At 45.4% G+C, this 24,950-nt stretch overlaps 1 long non-coding RNA gene across 6 annotated transcripts in view; it reads right to left on the bottom strand.

Moving 5' to 3' along the window:
* Positions 1 to 24,950, bottom strand: part of LOC307185422 — a 348,734-nt gene that overhangs the window by 231,934 nt on the left and 91,850 nt on the right. The window contains exon 4 of one of the 6 annotated variants that reach the window (XR_013828072.1): positions 118 to 166. The exons of the other annotated variants lie outside the window; for them this stretch is intronic. This is a non-coding gene — a long non-coding RNA (uncharacterized lncRNA). Of the gene's footprint in view, positions 1 to 117; positions 167 to 24,950 lie in introns of those variants that run through there. 6 annotated transcript variants of the gene reach the window in all.

The following is a 24,950-nucleotide window of genomic DNA, read 5'->3' on the forward strand; positions in this document are numbered from 1 at the left end:
CTGTTTACAAGAACCTCGTTTACCGTACAAGTTCAACATCGCAGAAAGTGAAAAATGGATAAAGAAGTTGTGGTATTTACTTACAAAGGAATATCACTCAGCAATGAAATCTATGTCATCAAGCCCTTAGCAGCACAATGAGTGGATTCAGGTATGATGATTCTAACTGAAATAAGTCACACAGAAAAAGAAACATCATAAGATATCAGTAATACACGGAATGTAAACTTGGCTCCACAGGAACTGAATTACAGAACAGAACAGGGTCTCAAATTTAGAAAACCAACTTATGCTTGCTTAAGGGTAAAGGTGAGTTGGGGTGCTGCATAAAACCAGAGATTGAAATGAGCACAGATAAAGTTCCTTAAGCCAAATATGGAATAGACAAGAGCTACTCCTTGATCATCAAAATGGACTCAACACCGCATATTAAACGCCAAAGAATGTACCTGACTAGTAAGTATCTTAAAACCTATGGATTGCTATGTCTCCGAAAGAGAATCAAGCATGTGTACAGGGGCATAAACGCAGCAGTGATAGGATTGGAGAGGTTCGGTGAGCAAATGAAGACCCTTTGAAGTCATATTGCATGGTACCCTTTACACGGGTCTCAACTCTCCAGGTTTAAGGTATTCTTCCTTCAGCTAAAACATGCATGTGGAACCCAGAGTATGATCAACCGTGTGAACGGGAGATGTGTTCAAATATGTCTCAGTGTTCCTCCCTTGGTACTCGGCTGCAACATTCCAGACGCTTTACTAACACTCTCCCCACTTGGGGGGTCAGCGCCTTTAACCTCCTGTTTGGCCCAGTTTGCAATTTCTGCGGAAGAAGAACAGGAATAGCGAGAACCAATGAGAGACTAGCTGGAGGTGTCTGGACGGGCAAATTTAACTCTCATTTCCCACCAGGAAGAGGAAATAACCAAAGGCTCAGCGTGCCGTGCCGGAACCAGATTAGGGCCTGAAGCCATCCTGCGGTGTTGCGGCCAGCTCAAAAGAAAGCGAGTTGAAGAAAGGAGCTCAGGGGCACTGTAATTCACAAACCTGCAGAGTTATAAATGACAGCTATCGTCCAAAAATATACTGAGGTAAGGCTGCTAAGAGGACTTGAAAGCGGGGCAGAATTGCAGGAAACCGATTTCAGGAGGTAGACTGGAATTGCATTGAAAGCATAGGAAAAGAGGCAGAACGTCCACAATGATGCACTTGGCCAAAAAGGGCGTATGCGTTTTTTCCTGAATATATTCAGGAAAAAACGCATACGCCCTTTTTGGCCAACCAAGCAAGCTTGCAAAGGAAATCTGCACTACAATGAAGTCTCACTTCCCCCCGGTCAAAAGGGCCATCTGAAAAAAGTGTAAAATCCAGAAAGGCAGGACAGGCCATGGAGAACTGGGCGCCTTGTTATGCTGATGGGCGGGATGTAAATTGCCAACAGACACTCTGGAGAAGTGTATGGTGTTTCCTGAAACATCTAAAAAACAAAGCAACAGAGCCTAGGGCACTTCCACTTATGGTCCTATAGCTTAGGGAAATTAAAATCAAAAAGACACAGCCACCCCAAAGTTTGGGACGCCTCTGTTTACAAGAACCTCGTTTACCGTACACGTTCAACATCACAGAAAGTGAAAAATGGATAAAGAACTTGTGGTATTTACTTACAAAGCAATATCACTCAGCAATGAAATCTATGTCATCAGGCCCTTAGCAGCACAATGAGTGGATTCAGGTATGATGATTCTAACTGAAATAAGTCACACAGAAAAAGAAACATCATAAGATATCAGTAATACACGGAATGTAAACTTGGCTACACAGGAACTGAATTACAGAACAGAACAGGGTCTCAAATTTAGAAAACCAACTTATGCTTGCTTAAGGGGAAAGGTGAGTTGGTGTGCTGCATAAAACCAGAGATTGAAATGAGCACAGATAAAGTTCCTTAAGCCAAATATGGAATAGACAAGAGCTACTCCTTGCTCAACGAAATGGACTCAACACCGCATATTAAACGCCTAAGAATGTACCTGACTAGTAAGTATCTGAAAACCTATGGATTGCTATGTCTCCGAAAGAGAATCAAGCATGTGTACAGGGGCATAAACGCAGCAGTGATAGGATTGGAGAGGTTCGGTGAGCAAATGAAGACCCTTTGAAGTCATATTGCATGGTACCCATTACACGGGTCTCAACTCTCCAGGTTTAAGGTATTCTTCCTTCAGCTAAAACATGCATGTGGAACCCAGAGTATGATCAACCGTGTGAACGGGAGACGTGTTCAAATATGTCTCAGTTTTCCTCCCCTGGTACTCGGGTGCAACATTCCAGACGCTTTACTAACACTCTCCCCACTTGGGGGGTCAGCGCCTTTAACCTCCTGTTTGGCCCAGTTTGCAATTTCTGCGGAAGATGAACAGGAATAGCGAGAACCAATGAGAGACTAGCTGGAGGTGTCTGGACGGGCAAATTTAACTCTCATTTCCCACCAGGAAGAGGAAATAACCAAAGGCTCAGCGTGCCGTGCCGGAAGCAGATTAGGGCCTGAAGCCATCCTGCGGTGTTGCGGCCAGCTCAAAAGAAAGCGAGTTGAAGAAAGGAGCTCAGGGGCACTGTAATTCACAAACCTGCAGAGTTATAAATGACAGCTATCGTCCAAAAATATACTGAGGTAAGGCTGCTAAGAGGACTTGAAATCGGGGCAGAATTGCAGGAAACCGATTTCAGGAGGTAGACTGGAATTGCATTGAAAGCATAGGAAAAGAGGCAGAACGTCCACAATGATGCACTTGGCCAAAAAGGGCGTATGCGTTTTTTCCTGAATATATTCAGGAAAAAACGCATACGCCCTTTTTGGCCAACCAAGCAAGCTTGCAAAGGAAATCTGCACTACAATGAAGTCTCACTTCCCCCCGGTCAAAAGGGCCATCTGAAAAAAGTGTAAAATCCAGAAAGGCAGGACAGGCCATGGAGAACTGGGCGCCTTGTTATGCTGATGGGCGGGATGTAAATTGCCAACAGACACTCGGGAGAAGTGTATGGTGTTTCCTGAAACATCTAAAAAACAAAGCAACAGAGCCTAGGGCACTTCCACTTATGGTCCTATAGCTTAGGGAAATTAAAATCAAAAAGACACAGCCACCCCAAAGTTTGGGACGCCTCTGTTTACAAGAACCTCGTTTACAGTACAAGTTCAACATCGCAGAAAGTGAAAAATGGATAAAGAAGTTGTGGTATTTACTTACAAAGCAATATCACTCAGCAATGAAATCTATGTCATCAGGCCCTTAGCAGCACAATGAGTGGATTCAGGTATGATGATTCTAACTGAAATAAGTCACACAGAAAAAGAAACATCATAAGATATCAGTAATACACGGAATGTAAACTTGGCTACACAGGAACTGAATTACAGAACAGAACAGGGTCTCAAATTTAGAAAACCAACTTATGCTTGCTTAAGGGTAAAGGTGAGTTGGTGTGCTGCATAAAACCAGAGATTGAAATGAGCACAGATAAAGTTCCTTAAGCCAAATATGGAATAGACAAGAGCTACTCCTTGCTCAACGAAATGGACTCAACACCCCATATTAAACGCCTGAGAATGTACCTGACTAGTAAGTATCTTAAAACCTATGGATTGCTATGTCTCTAAAAGAGAATCAAGCGTGTGAACAGGGGCATAAACGCAGCAGTGATAGGATTGGAGAGGTTCGGTGAGCAAATGAAGACCCTTTGAAGTCATATTGCATGGTACACATTCCACGGGTTTCAACTACCCAGGTTTAAGGTATTCTTCCTTCAGCTAAAACATGCATGTGGAACCTAGAGTATGATCAACCATGTGATCGGGAGACGTGTTCAAATATGTCTCAGTTTTCATACCCTGGTACTCGTGTGCAACATTCCAGACGCTTTACTAACACTCTCCCGACTTGGAGAGTCAGTCCCTTTAACCTCCTGTTTGGCCCAGTTTACAATTTCCGCGGAAGATGAACAGGAATAGCGAGAACCAATGAGAGACTAGCTGGAGGTGTCTGGACGGGCAAATTTAACTCTCATTTCCCACCAGGAAGAGGAATTAACCAAAGGCTCAGCGTGCCGTGCCGGAACCAGTTTAGGGACTGAAGCCATCCTGCGGTGTTGCGGCCAGGTCACAAGAAAGCGAGTTGAAGAAAGGAGCTCAGGGGCACTGTAATTCACAAACCTGCAGAGTTATAAATGACAGCTATCGTCCAAAAATATACTGAAGTAAGGCTGCCAAGAGGACTTGAAAGCGGGGCAGAATTGCAGGAAACCGATTTCAGGAGGTAGACTGGAATTGCATTGAAAGCATAGGAAAAGAGGCAGAACGTAAACAATGATGCACTTGGCCAGAAATTGCGTATGCGTTTTTTCCTGAATATATCCAGGAAAAAACGCATACGCCCGTTTTGGCCAACCAAGCAAACATGCAAAGGAAATCTGCACTACAATGAAGTCTCACTTCCCCCCGGTCAAAAGGGCCATCTGAAAAAAGTGTAAAATCCAGAAAGGCAGGACAGGCCATGGAGAACTGGGAGCCTTGTTATGCTGATGGGCGGGATGTAAATTGCCAACAGACACTCTGGAGAAGTGTATGGTGTTTCCTGAAACATCTAAAAAACAAAGCAACAGAGCCTAGGGCACTTCCACTTATGGTCCTATAGCTTAGGGAAATTAAAATCAAAAAGACACAGCCACCCCAAAGTTTGGAACGCCTCTGTTTACAAGAACCTCTTTTATCGTACAAGATCAGTATCACAGAAAGTGAAAAATGGATAAAGAACTTGTGGTACTTACGTACAATGCAGTATCACTCAGCAATGAAATCTATGTCATCAGGCCCGTAGCAGCATAATGAGTGGATTCAGGTACGATGATTCTAACTGAAATAAGTCACACACAAAAAGAAATATCATAAGATATCACTAATACACGGAATGTAAACTTGGCTACACAGGAACTGAATTCCAAAACAGAACAGGGTCTCAAATTTAGAAAACCAACTTATGCTTGCTTAAGGGGAAAGGTGAGTTGGGTTGCTGCATAAAACCAGAGATTGAAATGAGCACAGATAAAGTTCCTTAAGCGAAATATGGGATAGACAAGAGCTACTCCTTGCTCAACGAAATGGACTCAACACCCCATATTAAACGCCTGAGAATGTACCTGACTAGTAAGTATCTTAAAACCTATGGATTGCTATGTCTCCAAAAGAGAATCAAGCATGTGTACAGGGGCATAAACGCAGCAGTGATAGGATTGGAGAGGTTCGGTGAGCAAATGAAGACCCTTTGAAGTCATATTGCATGGTACCCATTCCACGGGTCTCAACTCTCCAGGTTTAAGGTATTCTTCCTTCAGCTAAAACATGCATGTGGAACCCAGAGTATGATCAACCGTGTGAACGGGAGATGTGTTCAAATATGTCTCAGTTTTCCTCCCCTGGTACTCGGGTGCAACATTCCAGACGCTTTACTAACACTCTCCCCACTTGGGGGGTCAGCGCCTTTAACCTCCTGTTTGGCCCAGTTTGCAATTTCTGCGGAAGATGAACAGGAATAGGGAGAACCAATGAGAGACTAGCTGGAGGTGTCTGGACGGGCAAATTTAACTCTCATTTCCCACCAGGAAGTGGAAATAACCAAATGCTCAGCGTGCCGTGTCGGAACAAGATTAGGGCCTGAAGCCATCCTGCGGTGTTGCAGCAAGCTCATAAGAAAGTGAATTGAAGAAAGGAGCTCAGGGGCACTGTAATTCACAAACCTGCAGAGTTATAAATGACAGCTATCGTCCAAAAATATACTGAAGTAAGGCTGCCAAGAGGACTTGAAAGCGGGGCAGAATTGCAGGAAACCGATTTCAGGAGGTAGACTGGAATTGCATTGAAAGCATAGGAAAAGAGGCAGAACGTCCACAATGATGCACTTGGCCAAAAAGTGCGTATGCGTTTTTTCCTGAATATATTCAGGAAAAAACGCATACGCACTTTTTGGGCAACCAAGCAAGCTTGCAAAGGAAATCTGCACTACAATGAAGTCTCACTTCCCCCCGGTCAAAAGGGCCATCTGAAAAAAGTGTAAAATCCAGAAAGGCAGGACAGGCCATGGAGAACTGGGAGCCTTGTTATGCTGATGGGCGGGATGTAAATTGCCAACAGACACTCAGGAGAAGTGTATGGTGTTTCCTGAAACATCTAAAAAACAAAGCAACAGAGCCTAGGGCACTTCCACTTATGGTCCTATAGCTTAGGGAAATTAAAATCAAAAAGACACAGCCACCCCAATGTTTGGGACGCCTCTGTTTAAGAGAACCTCGTTTACAGTACAAGTTCAATATCACAGAAAGTGAAAAATGGATAAAGAACTTGTGGTACTTACGTACAATGCAGTATCACTCAGCAATGAAATCTATGTCATCAGGCCAATAGCAGCATAATGAGTGGATTCAGGTACGATGATTCTAACTGAAATAAGTCACACAGAAAAAGAAACATCATAAGATATCACTAATACACAGAATGTAAACTTGGCTACACAGGAACTGAATTCCAAAACAGTACAGGGTCTCAAATTTAGAAAACCAACTTATGCTTGCTTAAGGGGAAAGGTGAGTTGGGGTGCTGCATAAAACCAGAGATTGAAATGAGCACAGATAAAGTTCCTTAAGCCAAATATGGAATAGACAAGAGCTACTCCTTGCTCAACGAAATGGACTCAACACCCCATATTAAACGCCTAAGAATGTACCTGACTAGTAAGTATCTTAAAACCTATGGATTGCTATGTCTCCGAAAGAGAATCAAGCATGTGTACAGGGGCATAAACGCAGCAGTGATAGGATTGGAGAGGTTTGGTGAGCAAATGAAGAACCTTTGAAGTCATATTGCATGGTACCCATTACACGGGTTTCAACTACCCAGGTTTAAGGAATTCTTCCTTCAGCTAAAACATGCATGTGGAAGCTAGAGTATGATCAACCATGTGATCGGGAGACGTGTTCAAATATGTCTCAGTTTTCGTACCCTGGTACTCGGGTGCAACATTCCAGACGCTTTACTAACACTCTCCCGACTTGGAGAGTCAGTCCCTTTAACCTCCTGTTTGGTCCAGTTTGCAATTTCTGCGGAAGATGAACAGGAATAGCGAGAACCAATGAGAGACTAGCTGGAGGTGTCTGGACGGGCAAATTTAACTCTCATTTCCCACCAGGAAGAGGAAATAACCAAAGGCTCAGCGTGCCGTCCCGGAACCATGTTAGGGCCTGAAGCCATCCTGCGGTGTTGCGGCCAGCTCACAAGAAAGCGAGTTGAAGAAAGGAGCTCAGGGGCACTGTAATTCACAAACCTGCAGAGTTATAAATGACAGCTATCGTCCAAAAATATACTGAAGTAAGGCTGCCAAGAGGACTTGAAAGCGGGGCAGAATTGCAGGAAACCGATTTCAGGAGGTAGACTGGAATTGCATTGAAAGCATAGGAAAAGAGGCAGAACGTCCACAATGATGCACTTGGCCAAAAAGGGCGTATGCATTTTTTCCTGAATAAATTCAGGAAAAAACGCATACGCACTTTTTGGCCAAACAAGCAAGCTTGCAAAGGAAATCTGCACTACAATGAAGTCTCACTTCCCCCCGGTCAAAAGGGCCATCTGAAAAAAGTGTAAAATCCAGAAAGGCAGGACAGGCCATGGAGAACTGGGAGCCTTGTTATGCTGATGGGCGGGATGTAAATTGCCAACAGACACTCGGGAGAAGTGTATGGTGTTTCCTGAAACATCTAAAAAACAAAGCAACAGAGCCTAGGGCACTTCCACTTATGGCCCTATAGCTTACGGAAATTAAAATCAAAAAGACACAGCCACCCCAAAGTTTGGGATGCCTCTGTTTACAAGAACCTCGTTTACCGTACAAGTTCAATATCACAGAAAGTGAAAAATGGATAAAGAACTTGTGGTACTTACGTACAATGCAGTATCACTCACCAATGAAATCTATGTCATAGGCCCGTAGCAGCATAATGAGTGGATTCAGGTACGATGATTCTAACTGAAATAAGTCACACAGAAAAAGAAACATCATAAGATATCACTAATACACAGAATGTAAACTTGGCTACACAGGAACTGAATTCCAAAACAGAACAGGGACTCAAATTTAGAAAACCAACTTATGCTTGCTTAAGGGGAAAGGTGAGTTGGGGTGCTGCATAAAACCAGAGATTGAAATGAGCACAGATAAAGTTCCTTAAGCCAAATATGGAATAGACAAGAGCTACTCCTTGCTCAACGAAATGGACTCAACACCCCATATTAAATGCCTAAGAATGTACCTGACTAGTAAGTATCTTAAAACCTATGGATTGCTATGTCTCCAAAAGAGAATCAAGCGTGTGTACAGGGGCATAAACGCAGCAGTGATAGGATTGGAGAGGTTCGGTGAGCAAATGAAGACCCTTTGAAGTCATATTGCATGGTACCCATTCCACGGGTCTCAACTCTCCAGGTTTAAGGTATTCTTCCTTCAGCTAAAACATGCATGTGGAACCCACAGTATGATCAACCATGTGATCGGGAGACGTGTTCAAATATGTCTCAGTTGTCCTCCCCTGGGACTCGGGTGCAACATTCCAGACGCTTTACTAACACTCTCCCCACTTGGAGGGTCAGCGCCTTTAATCTCCTGTTTGGCCCAGTTTGCAATTTCTGCGGAAGATGAACAGGAATAGGGAGAACCAATGAGAGACTAGCTGGAGGTGTCTGGACGGGCAAATTTAACTCTCATTTCCCACCAGGAAGAGGAAATAACCAAAGGCTCAGCGTGCCGTGCCAGAACCAGATTAGGGCCTGAAGCCATCTTGCGGTGTTGCGGCCAGGTCACAAGAAAGCGAGTTGAAGAAAGGAGCTCAGGGGCACTGTAATTCACAAACCTGCAGAGTTATAAATGACAGCTATCGTCCAAAAATATACTGAACTAAGGCTGCCAAGAGGACTTGAAAGCGGGGCAGAATTGCAGGAAACCGATTTCAGGAGGTAGACTGGAATTGCATTGAAAGCATAGGAAAAGAGGCAGAACGTCCACAATGATGCACTTGGCCAAAAAGGGCGTATGCGTTTTTTCCTGAATATATTCAGGAAAAAACGCATACGCCCTTTTTGGCCAACCAAGCAAGCTTGCAAAGGAAATCTGCACTACAATGAAGTCTCACTTCCCCCCGGTCAAAAGGGCCATCTGAAAAAAGTGTAAAATCCAGAAAGGCAGGACAGGCCATGGAGAACTGGGCGCCTTGTTATGCTGATGGGCGGGATGTAAATTGCCAACAGACACTCGGGAGAAGTGTATGGTGTTTCCTGAAACATCTAAAAAACAAAGCAACAGAGCCTAGGGCACTTCCACTTATGGTCCTATAGCTTAGGGAAATTAAAATCAAAAAGACACAGCCACCCCAAAGTTTGGGACGCCTCTGTTTACAAGAACCTCGTTTAGAGTACAAGTTCAACATCGCAGAATGTGAAAAATGGATAAAGAACTTGTGGTATTTACTTACAAAGCAATATCACTCAGCAATGAAATATATGTCATCAGGCCCTTAGCAGCACAATGAGTGGATTCAGGTACGATGATTCTAACTGAAATAAGTCACACAGAAAAAGAAACATCATAAGATATCAGTAATACACGGAATGTAAACTTGGCTACACAGGAACTGAATTCCAAAACAGAACAGGGTCTCAAATTTAGAAAACCAACTTATGCTTGCTTAAGGGGAAAGGTGAGTTGGGGTGCTGCATAAAACCAGAGATTGAAATGAGCACAGATAAAGTTCCTTAAGCGAAATATGGGATAGACAAGAGCTACTCCTTGCTCAACGAAATGGACTCAACACCCCATATTAAACGCCTGAGAATGTACCTGACTAGTAAGTATCTTAAAACCTATGGATTGCTATGTCTCCAAAAGAGAATCAAGCATGTGTACAGGGTCATAAACGCAGCAGTGATAGGATTGGAGAGGTTCGGTGAGCAAATGAAGACCCTTTGAAGTCATATTGCATGGTACCCATTCCACGGGTCTCAACTCTCCAGGTTTAAGGTATTCTTCCTTCAGCTAAAACATGCATGTGGAACCCAGAGTATGATCAACCGTGTGAACGGGAGATGTGTTCAAATATGTCTCAGTTTTCCTCCCCTGGTACTCGGGTGCAACATTCCAGACGCTTTACTAACACTCTCCCCACTTGGGGGGTCAGCGCCTTTAACCTCCTGTTTGGCCCAGTTTGCAATTTCTGCGGAAGATGAACAGGAATAGGGAGAACCAATGAGAGACTAGCTGGAGGTGTCTGGACGGGCAAATTTAACTCTCATTTCCCACCAGGAAGTGGAAATAACCAAATGCTCAGCGTGCCGTGTCGGAACAAGATTAGGGCCTGAAGCCATCCTGCGGTGTTGCGGCAAGCTCATAAGAAAGTGAATTGAAGAAAGGAGCTCAGGGGCACTGTAATTCACAAACCTGCAGAGTTATAAATGACAGCTATCGTCCAAAAATATACTGAAGTAAGGCTGCCAAGAGGACTTGAAAGCGGGGCAGAATTGCAGGAAACCGATTTCAGGAGGTAGACTGGAATTGCATTGAAAGCATAGGAAAAGAGGCAGAACGTCCACAATGATGCACTTGGCCAAAAAGTGCGTATGCGTTTTTTCCTGAATATATTCAGGAAAAAACGCATACGCACTTTTTGGGCAACCAAGCAAGCTTGCAAAGGAAATCTGCACTACAATGAAGTCTCACTTCCCCCCGGTCAAAAGGGCCATCTGAAAAAAGTGTAAAATCCAGAAAGGCAGGACAGGCCATGGAGAACTGGGAGCCTTGTTATGCTGATGGGCGGGATGTAAATTGCCAACAGACACTCAGGAGAAGTGTATGATGTTTCCTGAAACATCTAAAAAACAAAGCAACAGAGCCTAGGGCACTTCCACTTATGGTCCTATAGCTTAGGGAAATTAAAATCAAAAAGACGCAGCCACCCCAATGTTTGGGACGCCTCTGTTTAAGAGAACCTCGTTTACAGTACAAGTTCAACATCGCAGAAAGTGAAAAATGGATAAAGAAGTTGTGGTATTTACTTACAAAGCAATATCACTCAGCAATGAAATCTATGTCATCAGGCCCGTAGCAGCACAATGAGTGGATTCAGGTATGATGATTCTAACTGAAATAAGTCACACAGAAAAAGAAACATCATAAGATATCAGTAATACACGGAACGTAAACTTGGCTACACAGGAACTGAATTACAGAACAGAACAGGGTCTCAAATTTAGAAAACCAACTTATGCTTGCTTAAGGGTAAAGGTGAGTTGGGGTGCTGCATAAAACCAGAGATTGAAATGAGCACAGATAATGTTCCTTAAGCCAAATATGGAATAGACAAGAGCTACTCCTTGCTCAACGAAATGGACTCAACACCGCATATTAAGCGCCTAAGAATGTACCTGACTAGTAAGTATCTTAAAACCTATGGATTGCTATGTCTCCGAAAGAGAATCAAGCGTGTGTACAGGGGCATAAACGCAGCAGTGATAGGATTGGAGAGGTTCGGTGAGCAAATGAAGACCCTTTGAAGTCATATTGCATGGTACCCATTACACGGGTCTCAACTCGCCAGGTTTAAGGTATTCTTCCTTCAGCTAAAACATGCATGTGGAACCCAGAGTATGATCAACCGTGTGAACGGGAGACGTGTTCAAATATGTCTCAGTTTTCCTCCCCTGGTACTCGGCTGCAACATTCCAGACGCTTTACTAACACTCTCCCCACTTGGGGGGTCAGCGCCTTTAACCTCCTGTTTGGCCCAGTTTGCAATTTCTGCGGAAGATGAACAGGAATAGCGAGAACCAATGAGAGACTAGCTGGAGGTGTCTGGACGGGCAAATTTAACTCTCATTTCCCACCAGGAAGAGGAAATAACCAAAGGCTCAGCGTGCCGTGCCGGAACCAGATTAGGGCCTGAAGCCATCCTGCGGTGTTGCGGCCAGCTCAAAAGAAAGCGAGTTGAAGAAAGGAGCTCAGGGGCACTGTAATTCACAAACCTGCAGAGTTATAAATGACAGCTATCGTCCAAAAATATACTGAGGTAAGGCTGCTAAGAGGACTTGAAAGCGGGGCAGAATTGCAGGAAACCGATTTCAGGAGGTAGACTGGAATTGCATTGAAAGCATAGGAAAAGAGGCAGAACGTCCACAATGATGCACTTGGCCAAAAAGGGCGTATGCGTTTTTTCCTGAATATATTCAGGAAAAAACGCATACGCACTTTTTGGCCAACCAAGCAAGCTTGCAAAGGAAATCTGCACTACAATGAAGTCTCACTTCCCCCCGGTCAAAAGGGCCATCTGAAAAAAGTGTAAAATCCAGAAAGGCAGGACAGGCCATGCAGAACTGGGAGCCTTGTTATGCTGATGGGCGGGATGAAAATTGCCAACAGACACTCGGCAGAAGTGTATGGTGTTTCCTGAAACATCTAAAAAACAAAGCAACAGAGCCTAGGGCACTTCCACTTATGGTCCTATAGCTTAGGGAAATTAAAATCAAAAAGACACAGCCACCCCAATGATTGGGACGCCTCTGTTTACATGAACCTCGTTTACCGTACAAGTTCAATATCACAGAAAGTGAAAAATGGATAAAGAACTTGTGGTACTTACGTACAATGCAGTATCACTCAGCAATGAAATCTATGTCATCAGGTCCGTAGCAGCATAATGAGTGGATTCAGGTACGATGATTCTAACTGAAATAAGTCACACAGAAAAAGAAACATCATACGATATCACTAATACACGGAATGTAATCTTGGCTACACAGGAACTGAATTCCAAAACAGAACAGGGTCTCAAATTTAGAAACCCAACTTATGCTTGCTTAAGGGGAAAGGTGAGTTGGGGTGCTGCATAAAACCAGAGATTGAAATGAGCACAGATAAAGTTCCTTAAGCCAAATATGGAATACACAAGAGCTACTCCTTGCTCAACGAAATGGACTCAACACCGCATATTAAACGCCTAAGAATGTACCTGACTAGTAAGTATCTTAAAACCTATGGATTGCTATGTCTCCGAAAGAGAATCAAGCATGTGTACAGGGGCATAAACGCAGCAGTGATAGGATTGGAGAGGTTCGGTGAGCAAACAAAGACCCTTTGAAGTCATATTGCATGGTACCCATTCCACGGGTTTCAACTACCCAGGTTTAAGGTATTCTTCCTTCAGCTAAAACATGCATGTGGAACCTAGAGTATGATCAACCATGTGATCGGGAGACGTGTTCAAATATGTCTCAGTTTTCGTACCGTGGTACTCGGGTGCAACATTCCAGACGCTTTACTAACACTCTCCCCACTTGGAGAGTCAGCGCCTTTAATCTCCTGTTTGGCCCAGTTTGCAATTTCTGCGGAAGATGAACAGGAATAGCGAGAACCAATGAGAGACTAGCTGGAGGTGTCTGGACGGGCAAATTTAACTCTCATTTCCCAACAGGAAGAGGAATTAACCAAAGGCTCAGCGTGCCGTGCCGGAACCACACTAGGGCCTGAAGCAATGCAGCGGTGTTGCGGTCAGCTCACAAGAAAGCGAGTTGAAGAAAGGAGCTCAGGGGCACTGTAATTCACAAACCTGCAGAGTTATAAATGACAGCTATCGTCCAAAAAGATATTGAAGTAAGGCTGCCAAGAGGACTTGAAAGCGGGGCAGAATTGCAGGAAACCGATTTCAGGAGGTAGACTGGAATTGCATGTAAAGCATAGGAAAAGAGGCAGAACGTCCACAATGATGCACTTGGCCAAAAAGGGCGTATGCGTTTTTTCCTGAATATATTCAGGAAAAAACGCATACGCCCTTTTTGAACAAGCAAGCAAGCTTGCAAAGGAAATCTGCACTACAATGAAGTCTCACTGCCCCCGGGTCAAAAGGGCCATCTGAAAACAGTGTAAAATCCAGAAAGAAAGGACAGGCCATAGAGAACTGGGAGCCTTGTTATGCTGATGTGCGGGATGTCAATTGCCAACAGCCACTCTGGAGAAGTGTATGGTGTTTCCTGAAACATCTAAAAAACAAAGCAACAGAGCCTAGGGCACTTCCACTTATGGTCCTATAGCTTAGGGAAATTAAAATCAAAAAGACACAGCCACCCCAAAGTTTGGGACAGCACAGTTTACAAGAACCTCTTTTATGGTACAAGTTCAATATCACAGAAAGCGAAAAATGGATAAAGAATTTGTGGTACTTACGTACAATGCAATATCACTCAGCAATGAAATCTATGTCATCAGACCCATAGCAGCAAAATGAGTGGATTCAGGTACGATGATTCTAAGTGAAATAAGTCCCACAGAAAAAGAAACATCATAAGATATCACTACTACACGGAATGTAAACTTGCCTACACAGGAACTGAATTACAAAACAGAACAGGGTCTCAAATTTAGAAAACCAACTTATGCTTGCTTAAGGGTAAAGGTGCGTTGGGGTGCTGCATAAAACCAGAGATTGAAATTAGCACAGATACCATTCCATAAGCCAAATATGTAATAGACAGAGCTACTCCTTGGTCAACGAAGTGGACTCAACACCGCATATTAAACGCCTAAGAATATACCTGACTAGTAAGAATCTTAAAACCTATGGATTTATGTCTCCGAAAGAGAATCAAGCATGTGTACAGGGGCATAAACGCAGCAGTGATAGGATTGGTGAGTTTCGGTGAACAAATGCAGACCCTTTGAAGTCATATTGCATGGTATCCATTCCATGGGTCTCAACTCTCCAGGTTTAAGGGATTCTTTCTTCAGCTAAAACATGCATGTGGAACCCAGAGTATGATCCACCATGTGATCGGGAAACGTGTTCAAATATGTCTCAGTTTCCGTCCCCTGGTACTCGGGTGCAACATTCCCGAAGCTTTAGTAACACTCTCCCCACTTGGAGGGTCAGTGCCTTTAACCTCCTGTTTGGCCCAGTTTGCAATTTCTGCGGAAGATGAACAGGAATAGGGAGAACCAATGAGAGACTAGCTGGAGGTGTCTGGACAGGCAAATTTAACTCTCATTTCCCACCAGGGAGAGGAATTCACCAAAGGCTCAGCGTGCCGTGCCGGAACCACACTAGGGCCTGAAGCAATCCTGCGGTGTTGCGGCCAGCTCACAAGAAAGCGAGTTGAAGAAAGGAGCTCAGGGGCACTGTCATTCACAAACCTGCAGACTTATAAATGACAGCTATCGTCCAAAAAGATATTGAAGTAAGGCTGCCAAGAGGACTTGAAAGCGGGGCAGAATTGCAGGAAACCGATTTCAGGAGGTAGACTGGAATTGCATGTAAAGCATAGGAAAAGAGGCAGAACGTCCACAATGATGCACTTGGCCAAAAAGGGCGTATGCGTTTTTTCCTGAATATATTCAGGAAAAAACGCATACGCCCTTTTTGAACAAGCAAGCAAGCTTGCAAAGGAAATCTGCACTACAATGAAGTCTCACTGCCCCCCGGTCAAAAGGGCCATCTGAAAACAGTGTAAAATCCAGAAAGAAAGGACAGGCCATAGAGAACTGGGAGCCTTGTTATGCTGATGTGCGGGATGTCAATTGCCAACAGCCACTCTGGAGAAGTGTATGGTGTTTCCTGAAACATCTAAAAAACAAAGCAACAGAGCCTAGGGCACTTCCACTTATGGTCCTATAGCTTAGGGAAATTAAAATCAAAAAGACACAGCCACCCCAAAGTTTGGGACAGCACAGTTTACAAGAACCTCTTTTATGGTACAAGTTCAATATCACAGAAAGCGAAAAATGGATAAAGAATTTGTGGTACTTACGTACAATGCAATATCACTCAGCAATGAAATCTATGTCATCAGACCCATAGCAGCAAAATGAGTGGATTCAGGTACGATGATTCTAAGTGAAATAAGTCCCACAGAAAAAGAAACATCATAAGATATCACTACTACACGGAATGTAAACTTGCCTACACAGGAACTGAATTACAAAACAGAACAGGGTCTCAAATTTAGAAAACCAACTTATGCTTGCTTAAGGGTAAAGGTGCGTTGGGGTGCTGCATAAAACCAGAGATTGAAATTAGCACAGATACCATTCCATAAGCCAAATATGTAATAGACAGAGCTACTCCTTGGTCAACGAAGTGGACTCAACACCGCATATTAAACGCCTAAGAATATACCTGACTAGTAAGAATCTTAAAACCTATGGATTTATGTCTCCGAAAGAGAATCAAGCATGTGTACAGGGGCATAAACGCAGCAGTGATAGGATTGGTGAGTTTCGGTGAACAAATGCAGACCCTTTGAAGTCATATTGCATGGTATCCATTCCATGGGTCTCAACTCTCCAGGTTTAAGGGATTCTTACTTCAGCTAAAACATGCATGTGGAACCCAGAGTATGATCAACCATGTGATCGGGAGACGTGTTCAAATATGTCTCAGTTTCCGTCCCCTGGTACTCGGGTGCAACATTCCAGACGCTTTACTAACACTCTCCCCACTTGGAGGGTCAGTGCCTTTAACCTCCTGTTTGGCCCAGTTTGCAATTTCTGCGGAAGATGAACAGGAATAGGGAGAACCAATGAGAGACTAGCTGGAGGTGTCTGGACAGGCAAATTTAACTCTCATTTCCCACCAGGGAGAGGAATTCACCAAAGGCTCAGCGTGCCGTGCCGGAACCACACTAGGGCCTGAAGCAATCCTGCGGTGTTGCGGCCAGCTCACAAGAAAGCGAGTTGAAGAAAGGAGCTCAGGGGCACTGTCATTCACAAACCTGCAGACTTATAAATGACAGCTATCGCCCAAAAATATATTGAAGTAAGGCTGCCAAGAGGACTTGAAAGCGGGGCAGAATTGCAGGAAACCGATTTCAGGAGGTGGACTGGAATTGCATGTAAAGCATAGGAAAAGAGGCAGAACGTCCACAATGATGCACTTGGCCAAAAAGGGCGTATGCGTTTTTTCCAAGGCCCTCATAACCGAGGGGAGGAGACTCATAGCAGGCTCCAACTACCACCAGAGGGCTCATGTCGCCAAGGCAACGTGAGCAAGCCAGGCAGGAGTTACCTCACAGCAGAGGTCCCAACTCACAGAAGGGTGAGGAACCCAGCCAACATCAGACTCTCACCAGAGGGCCCACATCACCAAGGCAATGGGAACCAGGCAGGAGTGTCCTCACACCAGTGGGGCCACATCATCGATAGGTGAGGAACTCAGCACATGTGGCCTCAAACCAGAGGACCCACATGACCAAGGGGCTCAGAGTCAGGAAGGCAGGAGTAGCCTCACAACACTGGGCCCATAGAATAAAAAAGTGAAGAATCCAGCAGTTGGAACCTCCCAGCAAGGGGCCCAGAGCACCGATGCTATGGGATCCAGGCCAGAGTGAACTCACATCACAGGGCCCACGTCATGAAACTGTAAGCAACCCAGCCTTTGGGACCTCAGAGCAGAAGGCCAACATCCCCATGGGGATGGGAACCTGACAGGAGTGTCCTGGCATCACTGGGGTCACATCAGAAAACGTGGGGAGCCCAGCAGTTAGGGCCCAATGACAGAGGGCCCTCATCACTGAGGGGAGGACACTCCCAGCAGGCTCCAACTGACACCAGAGGGCCAACGTCACCAAGGCGAGGAGTGCCAACCATGAAGTAATGACCTCACAGGAGACGGCCCACCACACAGAAGGGTGAGGAACCCAGCCAGTATCAGACTCTCACCAGAGGGCTCACATCTTTAAAGGGATGGGAACCAGGCAGGAGTGTCCTCACACCAGTGGGTCCACATGATCGAAAGTTGAGGAACCCAGCACATGTGGCCCCAAACCAGCGGACATGCATCACAAAGTGGCTGGGAGTGAGGCAGGCAGGAGGAGCCTCAAAACAGAGGGACCACAGAATAAGAAATGTGAGGAATCCAGCAGTTGGAACCTCCCAGCAGGCGGCCGAGAGCACAGAAGCTATGGGATCCAGGCAGGAGTGAACTCACACCAGAGAGCCCACATCATGAAACTGTGAGCAACCCAGGTGTTGGGACCTCAGAGCAGAAGGCCCACATCCCCATGGGGATGGGAAACTGACAGGAGTGTCCTGGCATCACTGGGCTCCCATCAGAAAACGTGGGAAGCCCAGCAGTTAGGGCCTGATGCCAGAGGGCCATCATCACCGAGGGGAGGAGATTCTTAGCACACACCAACGGCCACCACACGGCTGACGTCGCCAAGGCAATGTGTGCCAGCCAGGAAGGATTGACCTCACAGCAGAGGACCTACCTCACAGAAGGGTGAGGAACACAGCCTGGATCAGACTCTCCCCAGGGGGTCCACATAACCAACTGGATGGGAACCAGACAGGAGTGTCCTCACACCAGTGGGGCCACATCATCAAAAGGTGAGGAACCCAGCAAAGGTGGCCACAATCCAGAGGACCCACATCACCAAGGGGCTGAGAGTGAGGTAGGGGTCTGGACGGGCAATTTTACCTGTGATTTCCCACCAGGAAGAGGATTTAACCAAAGGCTCAGCGTGCCGTGCGGGAACCAGATTAGGGCCTGAAGCAATCCTGCAGTTTTGCGGCCAGCTCACAAGAAAGCGAGTTGAAGAAAGGAGCTCAGGGGCACTGTAATTCACAAACGTACAGTGTGAATTACATTCACACTGTAATTAAGAAACCTGTAATTCACAAACCTAATTCACAAACCTGCGGCTCAGGGGCACTGTAATTCACAAATCTGTAATTACACAAACCTGTAATTCACAAACACTATAATTCACAAACCTAAGCACAGGGGCACTGTAATTCACAAACCTGCAGAGTTCTAAATGACAGCTATCGTCCAAAAATATATTGAAGTAAGGCTGCCAAGAGGACTTGAAAGCGGGGCAGAATTGCAGGAAACCGATTTCAGGAGGTAGACTGGAATTGCATGAAAAGCATAGGAAAAGAGGCAGAACGTCCACAATGATGCACTTGGCCAAAAAGAGCCTATGCGTTTTTTTCAGAAAAAACGCATACGCCCTTTTTGGCCAACCAAGCAAGCTTGCAAAGGAAATCTGCACTACAATGAAGTCTCACTGCCCCCCCGTCAAAAGGGCCATCTGAAAAAAGTGTAAAATCCAGAAAGGCAGGACAGGCCATGGAGAACAAGGGAACCTTGTTATGCTGATGGGCGGGATGTAAATTGCCAACAGCCACTCTGGAGAAGTGTATGGTGTTTCCTGAAACATCTAAAAAACAAAGCAACAGAGCCTAGGGAACTTCCACTTATGGTTTTATAGCTTAGGGAAATTACAATCAAAAAGACACAGCCACCCCAAAGTTTGGGACGGCTCCGTTTACAAGAACCTCGTTTACGGTATAAGTTCAATATCGCAGAAAGTGAAAAATGGATAAAGAAGTTGTGGTACTTACGTACAATGCAATATCACTCAGCAATGAAATCTATGTCATCAGGCCCTTAGCAGCACAATGAGTGGATTCAGGTACGATGATTCTAACTGAAATAAGTCACACAGAAAAAGAAACATCATAAGATATCAGTAATACACGGAATGTAAACTTGGCTACACAGGAACTGAATTACAGAACAGAACAGGATCTCAAATTTAGAAAACCAACTTCTGCTTGCTTAAGGGTAAAGGTGAGTTGGGGTGCTGCATAAAACCAGAGATTGAAATGAGCACAGATAAAGTTCCTTAAGCCAAATATGGAATAGACAAGAGCTACTCCTTGCTCAACGAAATGGACTCAACACCGCATATTAAGCGCCTAAGAATGTACCTGACTAGTAAGTATCTTAAAACCTATGGATTGCTATGTCTCCAAAAGAGAATCAAGCGTGTGTACAGGGGCATAAACGCAGCAGTGATAGGATTGGAGAGGTTCGGTGAGCAAATGAAGACCCTTTGAAGTCATATTGCATGGTACCCTTTACACGGGTCTCAACTCTCCAGGTTTAAGGTATTCTTCCTTCAGCTAAAACATGCATGTGGAACCCAGAGTATGATCAACCGTGTGAACGGGAGATGTGTTCAAATATGTCTCAGTTTTCCTCCCTTGGTACTCGGCTGCAACATTCCAGACGCTTTACTAACACTCTCCCCACTTGGGGGGTCAGCGCCTTTAACCTCCTGTTTGGCCCAGTTTGCAATTTCTGCGGAAGAAGAACAGGAATAGCGAGAACCAATGAGAGACTAGCTGGAGGTGTCTGGACGGGCAAATTTAACTCTCATTTCCCACCAGGAAGAGGAAATAACCAAAGGCTCAGCGTGCCGTGCCGGAACCAGATTAGGGCCTGAAGCCATCCTGCGGTGTTGCGGCCAGCTCAAAAGAAAGCGAGTTGAAGAAAGGAGCTCAGGGGCACTGTAATTCACAAACCTGCAGAGTTATAAATGACAGCTATCGTCCAAAAATATACTGAGGTAAGGCTGCTAAGAGGACTTGAAAGCGGGGCAGAATTGCAGGAAACCGATTTCAGGAGGTAGACTGGAATTGCATTGAAAGCATAGGAAAAGAGGCAGAACGTCCACAATGATGCACTTGGCCAAAAAGGGCGTATGCGTTTTTTCCTGAATATATTCAGGAAAAAACGCATACGCCCTTTTTGGCCAACCAAGCAAGCTTGCAAAGGAAATCTGCACTACAATGAAGTCTCACTTCCCCCCGGTCAAAAGGGCCATCTGAAAAAAGTGTAAAATCCAGAAAGGCAGGACAGGCCATGCAGAACTGGGAGCCTTGTTATGCTGATGGGCGGGATGAAAATTGCCAACAGACACTCGGCAGAAGTGTATGGTGTTTCCTGAAACATCTAAAAAACAAAGCAACAGAGCCTAGGGCACTTCCACTTATGGTCCTATAGCTTAGGGAAATTAAAATCAAAAAGACACAGCCACCCCAATGATTGGGACGCCTCTGTTTACATGAACCTCGTTTACCGTACAAGTTCAATATCACAGAAAGTGAAAAATGGATAAAGAACTTGTGGTACTTACGTACAATGCAGTATCACTCAGCAATGAAATCTATGTCATCAGGTCCGTAGCAGCATAATGAGTGGATTCAGGTACGATGATTCTAACTGAAATAAGTCACACAGAAAAAGAAACATCATACGATATCACTAATACACGGAATGTAATCTTGGCTACACAGGAACTGAATTCCAAAACAGAACAGGGTCTCAAATTTAGAAACCCAACTTATGCTTGCTTAAGGGGAAAGGTGAGTTGGGGTGCTGCATAAAACCAGAGATTGAAATGAGCACAGATAAAGTTCCTTAAGCCAAATATGGAATACACAAGAGCTACTCCTTGCTCAACGAAATGGACTCAACACCGCATATTAAACGCCTAAGAATGTACCTGACTAGTAAGTATCTTAAAACCTATGGATTGCTATGTCTCCGAAAGAGAATCAAGCATGTGTACAGGGGCATAAACGCAGCAGTGATAGGATTGGAGAGGTTCGGTGAGCAAACAAAGACCCTTTGAAGTCATATTGCATGGTACCCATTCCACGGGTTTCAACTACCCAGGTTTAAGGTATTCTTCCTTCAGCTAAAACATGCATGTGGAACCTAGAGTATGATCAACCATGTGATCGGGAGACGTGTTCAAATATGTCTCAGTTTTCGTACCGTGGTACTCGGGTGCAACATTCCAGACGCTTTACTAACACTCTCCCGACTTGGAGAGTCAGTCCCTTTACCCTCCTGTTTGGCCCAGTTTGCAATTTCTGCGGAAGATGAACAGGAATAGCGAGAACCAATGAGAGACTAGCTGGAGGTGTCTGGACGGGCAAATTTAACTCTCATTTCCCAACAGGAAGAGGAATTAACCAAAGGCTCAGCGTGCCGTGCCGGAACCACACTAGGGCCTGAAGCAATGCAGCGGTGTTGCGGTCAGCTCACAAGAAAGCGAGTTGAAGAAAGGAGCTCAGGGGCACTGTAATTCACAAACCTGCAGAGTTATAAATGACAGCTATCGTCCAAAAAGATATTGAAGTAAGGCTGCCAAGAGGACTTGAAAGCGGGGCAGAATTGCAGGAAACCGATTTCAGGAGGTAGACTGGAATTGCATGTAAAGCATAGGAAAAGAGGCAGAACGTCCACAATGATGCACTTGGCCAAAAAGGGCGTATGCGTTTTTTCCTGAATATATTCAGGAAAAAACGCATACGCCCTTTTTGAACAAGCAAGCAAGCTTGCAAAGGAAATCTGCACTACAATGAAGTCTCACTGCCCCCCGGTCAAAAGGGCCATCTGAAAACAGTGTAAAATCCAGAAAGAAAGGACAGGCCATAGAGAACTGGGAGCCTTGTTATGCTGATGTGCGGGATGTCAATTGCCAACAGCCACTCTGGAGAAGTGTATGGTGTTTCCTGAAACATCTAAAAAACAAAGCAACAGAGCCTAGGGCACTTCCACTTATGGTCCTATAGCTTAGGGAAATTAAAATCAAAAAGACACAGCCACCCCAAAGTTTGGGACAGCACAGTTTACAAGAACCTCTTTTATGGTACAAGTTCAATATCACAGAAAGCGAAAAATGGATAAAGAATTTGTGGTACTTACGTACAATGCAATATCACTCAGCAATGAAATCTATGTCATCAGACCCATAGCAGCAAAATGAGTGGATTCAGGTACGATGATTCTAAGTGAAATAAGTCCCACAGAAAAAGAAACATCATAAGATATCACTACTACACGGAATGTAAACTTGCCTACACAGGAACTGAATTACAAAACAGAACAGGGTCTCAAATTTAGAAAACCAACTTATGCTTGCTTAAGGGTAAAGGTGCGTTGGGGTGCTGCATAAAACCAGAGATTGAAATTAGCACAGATACCATTCCATAAGCCAAATATGTAATAGACAGAGCTACTCCTTGGTCAACGAAGTGGACTCAACACCGCATATTAAACGCCTAAGAATATACCTGACTAGTAAGAATCTTAAAACCTATGGATTTATGTCTCCGAAAGAGAATCAAGCATGTGTACAGGGGCATAAACGCAGCAGTGATAGGATTGGTGAGTTTCGGTGAACAAATGCAGACCCTTTGAAGTCATATTGCATGGTATCCATTCCATGGGTCTCAACTCTCCAGGTTTAAGGGATTCTTACTTCAGCTAAAACATGCATGTGGAACCCAGAGTATGATCAACCATGTGATCGGGAGACGTGTTCAAATATGTCTCAGTTTCCGTCCCCTGGTACTCGGGTGCAACATTCCAGACGCTTTACTAACACTCTCCCCACTTGGAGGGTCAGTGCCTTTAACCTCCTGTTTGGCCCAGTTTGCAATTTCTGCGGAAGATGAACAGGAATAGGGAGAACCAATGAGAGACTAGCTGGAGGTGTCTGGACAGGCAAATTTAACTCTCATTTCCCACCAGGGAGAGGAATTCACCAAAGGCTCAGCGTGCCGTGCCGGAACCACACTAGGGCCTGAAGCAATCCTGCGGTGTTGCGGCCAGCTCACAAGAAAGCGAGTTGAAGAAAGGAGCTCAGGGGCACTGTCATTCACAAACCTGCAGACTTATAAATGACAGCTATCGCCCAAAAATATATTGAAGTAAGGCTGCCAAGAGGACTTGAAAGCGGGGCAGAATTGCAGGAAACCGATTTCAGGAGGTGGACTGGAATTGCATGTAAAGCATAGGAAAAGAGGCAGAACGTCCACAATGATGCACTTGGCCAAAAAGGGCGTATGCGTTTTTTCCAAGGCCCTCATAACCGAGGGGAGGAGACTCATAGCAGGCTCCAACTACCACCAGAGGGCTCATGTCGCCAAGGCAACGTGAGCAAGCCAGGCAGGAGTTACCTCACAGCAGAGGTCCCAACTCACAGAAGGGTGAGGAACCCAGCCAACATCAGACTCTCACCAGAGGGCCCACATCACCAAGGCAATGGGAACCAGGCAGGAGTGTCCTCACACCAGTGGGGCCACATCATCGATAGGTGAGGAACTCAGCACATGTGGCCTCAAACCAGAGGACCCACATGACCAAGGGGCTCAGAGTCAGGAAGGCAGGAGTAGCCTCACAACACTGGGCCCATAGAATAAAAAAGTGAAGAATCCAGCAGTTGGAACCTCCCAGCAAGGGGCCCAGAGCACCGATGCTATGGGATCCAGGCCAGAGTGAACTCACATCACAGGGCCCACGTCATGAAACTGTAAGCAACCCAGCCTTTGGGACCTCAGAGCAGAAGGCCAACATCCCCATGGGGATGGGAACCTGACAGGAGTGTCCTGGCATCACTGGGGTCACATCAGAAAACGTGGGGAGCCCAGCAGTTAGGGCCCAATGACAGAGGGCCCTCATCACTGAGGGGAGGACACTCCCAGCAGGCTCCAACTGACACCAGAGGGCCAACGTCACCAAGGCGAGGAGTGCCAACCATGAAGTAATGACCTCACAGGAGACGGCCCACCACACAGAAGGGTGAGGAACCCAGCCAGTATCAGACTCTCACCAGAGGGCTCACATCTTTAAAGGGATGGGAACCAGGCAGGAGTGTCCTCACACCAGTGGGTCCACATGATCGAAAGTTGAGGAACCCAGCACATGTGGCCCCAAACCAGCGGACATGCATCACAAAGTGGCTGGGAGTGAGGCAGGCAGGAGGAGCCTCAAAACAGAGGGACCACAGAATAAAAAGTTGAGGAATCCAGCAGTTGGAACGTCCCAGCAGGTGGCCCAGAGCACTGACCATATAGGTTCCAGGCCAGAGTGAGCTCACATCAGACGGCCCACATCATGAAACTGTCAGCAACCCAGACGATGGGACCACAGAGCAGAAGGCCCACATCCCCATGGGGATGGGAACCTGACAGGAGTGCCCTGGCATCACTGGGCTCACATCAGAGAAGGTGGGGAGCC

This window comes from Stenella coeruleoalba (genome assembly GCF_951394435.1).
Source record: "Stenella coeruleoalba genome assembly, chromosome: 4".
NCBI classification, from domain to species: domain Eukaryota; kingdom Metazoa; phylum Chordata; class Mammalia; order Artiodactyla; family Delphinidae; genus Stenella; species Stenella coeruleoalba.